This window comes from Macrotis lagotis, chromosome 1 (assembly GCF_037893015.1).
Source record: "Macrotis lagotis isolate mMagLag1 chromosome 1, bilby.v1.9.chrom.fasta, whole genome shotgun sequence".
Lineage (NCBI taxonomy): Eukaryota > Metazoa > Chordata > Mammalia > Peramelemorphia > Peramelidae > Macrotis > Macrotis lagotis.
Window position 1 is genome coordinate 598,648,988 of NC_133658.1, and position 9,142 is coordinate 598,658,129.

The window sequence follows — 9,142 nt, forward strand, 5'->3', positions numbered from 1 at the left end:
ATTTTTTTAAACATACAAGGATTATTGGCTTCAAATAATCCTTGTATATTTCTAAAAAAATCCATTCCTCTCAGCAATTCAGAGAGAACAACCCTATTAGACCAACTATGGACAATACCATCCCCATCCAGAAGAAGAAAAACAAAACAAAACAAAGCAAAACAAACAAAAAACCCTTCTGAATCTAAATAAACACTAAATTCACTTTTTAAAAAAAATTTCCCTTATGAATTTCTTTCCTGTCTCATGATTTTCTTTCTTTTCCCTTAATCCAATTCCTTATACTAAAATGACTAATCTGTAAATGTTTTTAACACAAAAATGTTTATACAATATACATCTGACGGTTCACGGCTGAGGGAGGGGAGTGGGAGGAAAGGGTGGAAGAAAATTATGTAACTTAAAAATATACATATTCATATTGATGAATGTTGAAAAAATTTTATAACATGTAACTGGAAAAGTAAAATAAAATATCAATTGAAAAAATAAATAAATCCATTCTCTAGGCAAACATTTCCCTTAAATAAGGACATGCTAAATTCTGTGCTATGGGCCCTAAAATGTAGAAAATTCAGCAACTGGTGAACGACAGCAACAGAATCCAGTCTCATTAGGAGAAGGGAGATGAGTAACAGGAGAAATAGGAAGATATTTATCTGAGCAGAGAGACTGAGGGTAATGTTGGAATTAATTAAAGGGCTGGAATGTTGATAGTGACGTTATAGGTAAAACTTTCCCTTTGACAGAAATTTGAAGCTACTGAGTTTTGATCATGGAAATGACCATTCACATAAAGCATAGAGACTTTTCTTTTGGGCTATCACCATAATTTTGACAATCTTTACTTCTTTGCTCCAGAATATAACCCAATGGGAACAAACCTCCCAGGTCCCTGTCTCTATACAAGATATGTGGCTTAAAAGGTGATGGGACCTTGGGGGGCAAGAAGAGAGAGCTCAATAGATAGAGCTCTGAACCCAGAGTCCCAGAAGAACTAAATTCAAATCTAGTCTCAGATAATTAAGTATTGTATGACACTGGGCAAGTCACTTAACTTCTGTTTGCTTTAATCCACTGGATCAGGAAATGGAAAACCTTTCCAGTGTCTTTGCCAAGAAAACCCAGTGCTGCATTGGTGTGTTATAGTTCAGACAATTCAGACAAAACTGAACATCAACTCTGGGAAGTAGCTCTAGAGGGACCCCAGATCCTCTAGATATGAAATATCTTCACTCAAAGCTGCTTTCACCTCAGAATGACAGACTGAGGTGCTAGTGGTCACTGCAGGCTTCAGTAACAATACTCTAGACTATTTGTAAAATATTCAAATTCTCCCCATTGTATCATTTTTACTAATCAATATACAGTGCCTAATACCTTCTAAAATTTTGTAATGACATCAATTTCTAAATTCCCTCTAAAGATTTAAAGTACCTATCTTTGCCTTTCCATGCTTTGCAACTTTTGTCTACATCCTTTCTTAAGTTTGCTACAATGGCTCCAAATAAGGTGTTGGTGGTCTTCCTTGATTTTTCTTGAAGTTATAAAGGTATCAGTATAGCACTCTATCTGCTACATGTCATCCCTTTCTATTACCAGTTCATATTCTCTTCTTATCATAAATGTATGTCCTTGTTGATAGCTTTTCCTCCTGCTTTGGGATTTCCTCATTATGCATTGCAATCTCATCTTTCTATTGTGCTTTGCATGACCATTATTTTTTAATTCTTCATAAACTGCTATATTCTATGCCTGTAATAAAATAATATCTGTAGAATTTTAATATAGACAAGAATTTTTTCCATGGGAAACCCTTTATGGTGTTGTTCAATTCTGACACATAAAAGACTCTTAATAAATGTAGACTGATTAGTTGATGTACATATCTTTCTAAATAAAAGTCATGACATAAAACTGCAGATCCTTTAAATTACATACCTGTTTGTGTTTTTCAAGGAAATGTTTCTTGATCCCTCAAGAGGCCAACAATTTAAGAAAATCTAAGTTCAAATCATCCACTAGATATTTATTAGCTGTGGGACCCTGGGCTGAACAGGGAATGAATCAATCTGTGAATCAAATGTCTATCCACCCCACCCCTAGAGAAATGGGGACAGAGATGGGGTTATGATACCAAGATATTACAGGAAATATATTTGTTTATATGTTTCTTCTAGTTATACATTTGAAGAAAATATTCCTTTGCATAAAAGCCCTCTAGGTGATTACATGGAACTGGGGTACTGAGGACTCCCTAAAAATTGGGAGAATATAATTGGTGGAGATTTGCCTCCCAATCCCCTAAGTGTAATAGAAAATTCTGAGAGAGGGGTAAAATATAGCACATCTAGCCTTCAGGCTGTAGGGTCAGAGAATTATTATTGCATATGAATATCATGTAATTTTATTGTGCTATCAAAACAACCAACATGATGAATTAAAAAGCATGGAAACAAATAAACTGATGCAAAGGGAAATAAGCAGAACCAGAAAACAATGCATACAATGATTTAAAAACAAAGCAAATTTAAAAATCAATCACAAAACAATCAAAATTGAATGCTGTGAAATTATCATAAACAAGTTTAGTCCCAAAGGAAGAATGAGTTTTTTCAAAGTTTGAGATCTGTGGGTGTGGAACATTGCATATAATATCATATTTCAAAATTTTTTGTTGATCAGTTATGCTAATTTTTTTATTTTTCTTTCAAAAATATCTGTGAAAAAAGAGATGACTCTGAAAAGAGGGAGGAGTAAAAGCACAAGAAGTTTTAAGTGATATTTTTTCTTTAGTTTTTGCAAAGCAAATGGGGTTAAGTGGCTTGCCCAAGGCCACACAGCTAGCTAATTATTAAGTGTCTTTGGACCCCATTTGAACTCAGGTTCCCTCCCCTCCCCAACTCCAGGGCCGGTACTCTATCCACTGTACCACCTAGCAGCCCCTAAGTGATTTTTTTAAAAAAGGATATCAATAAAAATCTACTTTAGAAGAATATATTTTGAAAGCAATGACTTCACTTACATTCCTTGAATAGCACAGTAACAACTGAATTTAACAGCAAGTTAGTAAAAATCATTAGTTAAATTTTGAAGCTACCAGAGAGGACATGTTATACCCTGTGAGGTCTCTCTCCCCTGCTCTTACCAAACTCCAGAGGAATATCCTTGCTCAGTATCTGTCTTCTCTCTCAATTGAATTTCTCTTTTTTATGATATGAATTCTATTTAAGAATGTGCTGGTAAGTGCTTGACAAACAGCTCTCCTTTAAAAACAAAAGATAAAAAAATATATATGACATGCCTTAAGTTTATTCATTCTAAAATTTTCTCCCTTTCTTGAGTCTAGAAAATATACAATACAAAGCAATATCAAGCCCTGATTTGTATGAATTTCTGAGTTATAACTGCTCATACTGAAAGTTTAACAATTAGTTATCAATCAGTATACTCATATAATAACTAACTAACCTTAAGCAGGGCTCTTTACCTCTCTAAGTCTCAATTTCTTCACCTACAAAATAAAGAGATGAGATTAATTGGAGTAATAGTAAAGGCAAAAGAGATCATTTTTGCCCAAAGCATTTGACAGAAGAGGAAAATGAGGCCCAGAGAGATGGAAGGAGTTGATCATAATCATACATCTATTTAAATGCAAAGTCAGATGATTCATAAAGTCCTTTTTTAATTCTAAAGCAACCAAATTCCATAATAAAAAACACATTCTATAATGCCTGCTAATCTGTCAACTAATAAGATTTTACGATGTGATCCATTTAACAGAAAGAAAATTTAGAGATCAACTACTCCAACACTCTAAGTATTTAAGGATAAAGAAATTAAGACCCAAAATACTAAGGTGATTTGCTTCCATTACACAATCAAACTGAGAACCAGGTAATCCTCAGGTTAGTGTTCTTACCAATTAGCCAAGCTATTAGCCTTCCCTGCAATATAGATGCATTTGATTAAAGAATCCTAATTATATAATTCCTAACCTAATATTCTCTCCCTTTTCTCCAGAATGTTGACTTCTAGTTGAATCGAAGGGCCCCCTAGGAAGTAACAGTGTCTCTGACTAGTCCTATACACTCCCTTTCTCTTCTTTCCCCCTCCTACCCAACTGTTCTCTCCCTAACTGTACTCTCCTTCATAGTCCTCTCAGTACACCATTTCAGAAAAGTTGCCTATCATTATTCTAGATACTCTATTTGTTCTTCTGAATCTTTGTCTACCTTTCCATTAGTGTTTTCCAAGCCAAGTTGTAACTTTCTTGAAATCAGGAGCTACATGATGTCTTTTTATCTCCCATCTGTTGCCTAATGCAAGGTATGGCACATCCTATGGGAACTAAACAAATGTACATTGGATGAATGAATAAATTAGGATTAAAAAGGATAAATAAAAACATTCAAATAAAGTTAAGAAAATATTTTTTTGAAAAAAGCTTAGAACTCACATTAAGAATCCTTGTTTCTGAGTTTTCCTAAAAGTCTATTTACCATTAAAAAAAAGTCTCTACTTCAACTAGAAGCCTCTTGAGGGAAGGCTCTTTATCTAAACTTTGTACCTCCCAATCAAAGTAGCTTAGTGCTAGCAGATACTTAACAAATACTTGTTTTCCTATGGTATTGTATTATATAGTAATATGCAGTGTAGAGGTTTTTCTGTTTAGTTATTTCAGTCATGCACAACTCTTCTTGACCCAGTTTGGGGCTTTCTTGGCAAAGATACACTTTCTTCTCCAATTTATTTTATAGATGAAGAAACTGAGACAAACAGGGGTAAAATGATTTGCCCAGTGTAGTGTAACATAATCTAAAGCATTAGGAAGGAATAAAAGAAAAAGATGACAAAAAGTTTGTTCTTTTTTTGAAAGATAGTTTTATTTCCCTAGGGAAACTGTAATATAGATTTACAAATTTCAGAAATCTTATAAGTAGTACTGAATGCTGTCATATGAGGCAGCCAGTTTGTACAGTGACTAGAATACTGGGCCTGGAGTCAAGAAGATCTAAATTCAAACCTAACCTCAGATACTTACTAGCTATTTGACCCTGGGCATGTCATTTAACCCTGTTTTGCCTCAGTTCCTCATCTGTAAAATGAACTGAAGGAAATGACAAACCACTCTAGTAACTTTGCCAAGAAAACCCCAAATGAAGATGCAGACTACTGTCATTTAGAAAGCCTTTTATAACAGCACTCCCTCACTCAAATCCAATTCACATATATATCATATCATCACCTCCTTGATGTTGAGAATAAAGGACAAACAACAACGCATAGAGGCAGCTAGATGTCTCAGTAAATAGAGCTCCAGGCCTGGAGACAGGAGGACCTGTGTTCAAATTTAGCCTCAAATTTAGACCTTAATCAAGTCACTTAACCCTACTGCCTTGCAAAAAAAGAAAAAAGTACAATACAAAGTAGGAAGGGTTAGGGTAGGGGATTCCAGAGAGGAATGTCAAATTTCTCATGAAGAAAGAACTATTGGTGATATTCCAATTGGAAAATATAGTCTGAAGCTTAGTCTTCCATAAGACTCCCATCAAAGTACTGAAGAAAATATCTTTGAAAGGCAACGACAATCAAAGCAGCATTTCAGGGTACTGAAAACCATTTCAGCTGTTGGACACCACTCTCTTATCATCCCTCCCCTCCTCCTTTTCCCCCAAAAAACACACACTTAGAAAATTAACTGAATTTGTCACAGGCTGAATTTAAACTATGATAGGGTGTTCGTTTAACGCATGGGGAGATAGAGATGTAGATAGATAATAAATGGAAATGAATGTAGTTAATGATGAGTTTAGCTCAAATTAAATGAAAAAGAAAGGGGCAGTTTAGATATCTTGAAAGATAGAACAAGGGCCCAAAAGATTAAAAGAAGTCAGGCCTCAAAAAAAAAAAATGAAATGTTCTTGCCTTAAAGGAAAAGATTGCCCAGATGAATTCACTAAATATTTGAGAAAAGGAGTCATATGAACCATGAATCCAAAGAATAAAGATGATACACGATACTCATATCCTGACAAAGGAGTGATCAATTTAAATGTAGAATGAGATATATTTTCAGATTTTTCATGTTGAAATTTTTATTGCTAGATTATGCTTATTTGTTATAAAGAGATTTTGTTGAGGGGATAAGTTTTTGCTCAGTGGGAAAAGGGTTGAAAGCTATGGAGACTGATTAGTTTTTTAAAAAAAAGATTTACTAATTAACAACAAAAATAATAAGCTATTTTTGAAAAGAAAAGGAATCAAATTTTACTGAAATCATGGAAGCCAAAATAGCACAAGTGTTTTTGAAAAGTATTTGTCTTCCTATGGGATTTTCAAAATCTTCCTGGCAAGGTCACTCACTATCTCTATGCTTTTTTTGATTAACCATTCCTATCATCCACCCCACCTCAACATTTGCATTGGTTTGTGCAATTCCATCCCTTTGCTGTGGTTATCCCTAGAGTCATTGTTTGTATATGGAGCAGGTATGAATGGCATGGTTTTGATTTCTACTGTTCCTCAACTGTCTCTAGACTCTTTCTTGCTCCCTCCAATTTGCACTCATGCTAGCAGAATGAAATGCCTGCCCAAAGTTGACAGTCATACTGCTACAATTTCACTCTTTCAAAATCCTCTGGGTAATCTTAATGTCAGGAAAATACATGTCTTCTACTCACAATTGTGATTCCTGAGACTCCACTGGTGTGCCTCCCATTTACACAAATCAGTCACTTATGGCATCATTAACTTTTCATCATGAAATATTTACTAGCTGAAAAGGAGAAAAGCAAGGATAATCATAAATTAACATTTACTCAATAAAAAGTAAATATAAGAATGACCAAAACATAACAGTCCCCCCAAAATCTGGATCACACTCCTTTGCCTATATGTACACAAGATCCATGCTAAGAGAGTGGACACAAACTTGCAAAAATCTGATATTTAAGCACAGAAATAGGGAAATCACTCCCTCTCCCAAGGCAACTGACAACTATGGACTGCTTCCCTGGATCTGGTCTCTTTAGGCAAAAGTCTACACAACTAATCCTCTTCTGAGTGTCTTAAGTTTTTGTGCTAAACAAAATCACTTTGCTGCTACTCTTGGGGAAGCAAAGGTAAGTTCTTTTAGCTAAAAGAAACCTTAAATCTGTGGAATATAGAGCTTTCTAGATCTACTCCCTCGGCTAGGTGCTAAGGCAACAATATCATCACCATCACAATACAATATTATAAAGAAGTTTATAACTGTTATTTCATTTGATCCTTTCAACAACCCTAGAAGGTAGGTGATATTATTATCTTTATTTTACAGATAATGACACCTGGCAGTGAGATTTTCCCAGGGCTACACAACTATTAAATATCTGAACTCAGATCTTTCTGACTCTAGGTTCAATGCTCTACCCACTGTAGTACCCTGACTGCCTCAAGACCCTCTTTCTTTAAAAAACAATTCCCTTCAATCTTATAATCTGATTAAGTTATTCAGATTGACCCTCTATAGACCTGAAGAGATTTTTTTCTTGTCAGGTTTTGAAAGATATACAAGGTAACATAGGTAACCCTTTAACAGGCTTTCACTCTTTCAAGTTGTAGAAGGCATTTGACAAAGCAACATAGCCTTTCCCTGATCCATCTGTAGCAGCAAATATTCTTTTCCTCCAATTTGTTCATTAAAAGAACAGAGCTTTGCTCCAATCAGATCAGCTCCCACAACACTAAAGCTTCCCACCTGTAGTCAGTTAGCCTCCGCCTTGTGTCAAACTTAACAGCTCCATAGAATTCTGTTTTGGTTTCTGATACCACTTGTTCTCTTGTAGTTTCTCTTGTCAACTTCTCTCTTAAATTATTCTCTTCTGCCCCATCTTTCTTTGATGGTGGATTCCAGACCTTTTCATCTCTGACTTCTGTTCTCAAAATCAGAGCTGGAGTGATCCAGCTCCAACATAGGTTGTAAATCTCCAAATCCACATTTCTGTCAAATATGATCCATAGTTCACATATCATATATGTGATTAAATATCTATACATTAAAATTAAAATTAAATATATTGATATACTCATATGCAATAATGTAAAAGTCTTCCAAGCAATTCTTTGATGTAAAACTTTCAAGAAATAAACACCAAAGCCCTAAAAAATTAAAACAAATGTGGTTTCCAGATTAGCTGCTGAGAAACAAAATACTGAAATTATGTCTACCATCAAATTCTTATCTGAGATGTTTTCTCTAAGATTCTCTCAACATAGTATTTATCTTTAAGATGCTTTTCTTTGTGTTTCACACAAAAATGTTCCTTTTCTGACCCTTTTAGCAAATAAAATGTCTATATAAGAAAAGGGTAGGATGGTATCTTAATATATAACATAAATATATACATATAATATATATGTACATATATGCACATCAAATAACTATCTATATATGTTAATGTCCAGAGTTCAATATGAGAGTTAATAGATGATCGATCTGCAAGACATATGTCTAGTACTAACCATATGAGACAGAAGAATTCTCAGTCTCAAATCCAACAATAGTTAAAAAGTGGAATCCAGGTGTCTGGGTAGGAAGAGAGTTGGAGAAAGGAGTGAACTCAGGAGATTTAGGGAACCAGGCTTTTGCAAGCAGCTCTGCCTAGACGTGAAATTGGAGGTGAGAGTTCACGTAGCTAAATGTTTCCTTCCTTGACTGGGAAGCAGAGAAAGACCTTCAGAGAATATTCTACTAGAATCAGAGCCCTCTATTCCTTATTTCCAAAGCATCCCTTCTGTTATCCTTGTCTACTCTTCCCATCAGAGACGATGCAGTGATCATTAGGATCATAAGAGACCACTACAATTCATCATTTCTTCTTCCTACTTCACCCCAGTCACATTTAAACACCAAAGAGAAGACCTAGTCCCTACTCCCAATGAATTTATCATCCCTAGGAGAGCTTCTGCAGAGCCCCCATGATAAAATTGACAGTATGTGCTACATCCCTCTCCCACTCCCCTCTCTGACATTTATATATGGTAAAATCAATCAAAAATGAAAAATCAAAGGCTATGTTTAAGGGGTAAGGTGAGCATATGTGGGGAAAAAAAAGGACAATTGCATGAACTTTGCCTCAATGACTTTAATTTATGGTGG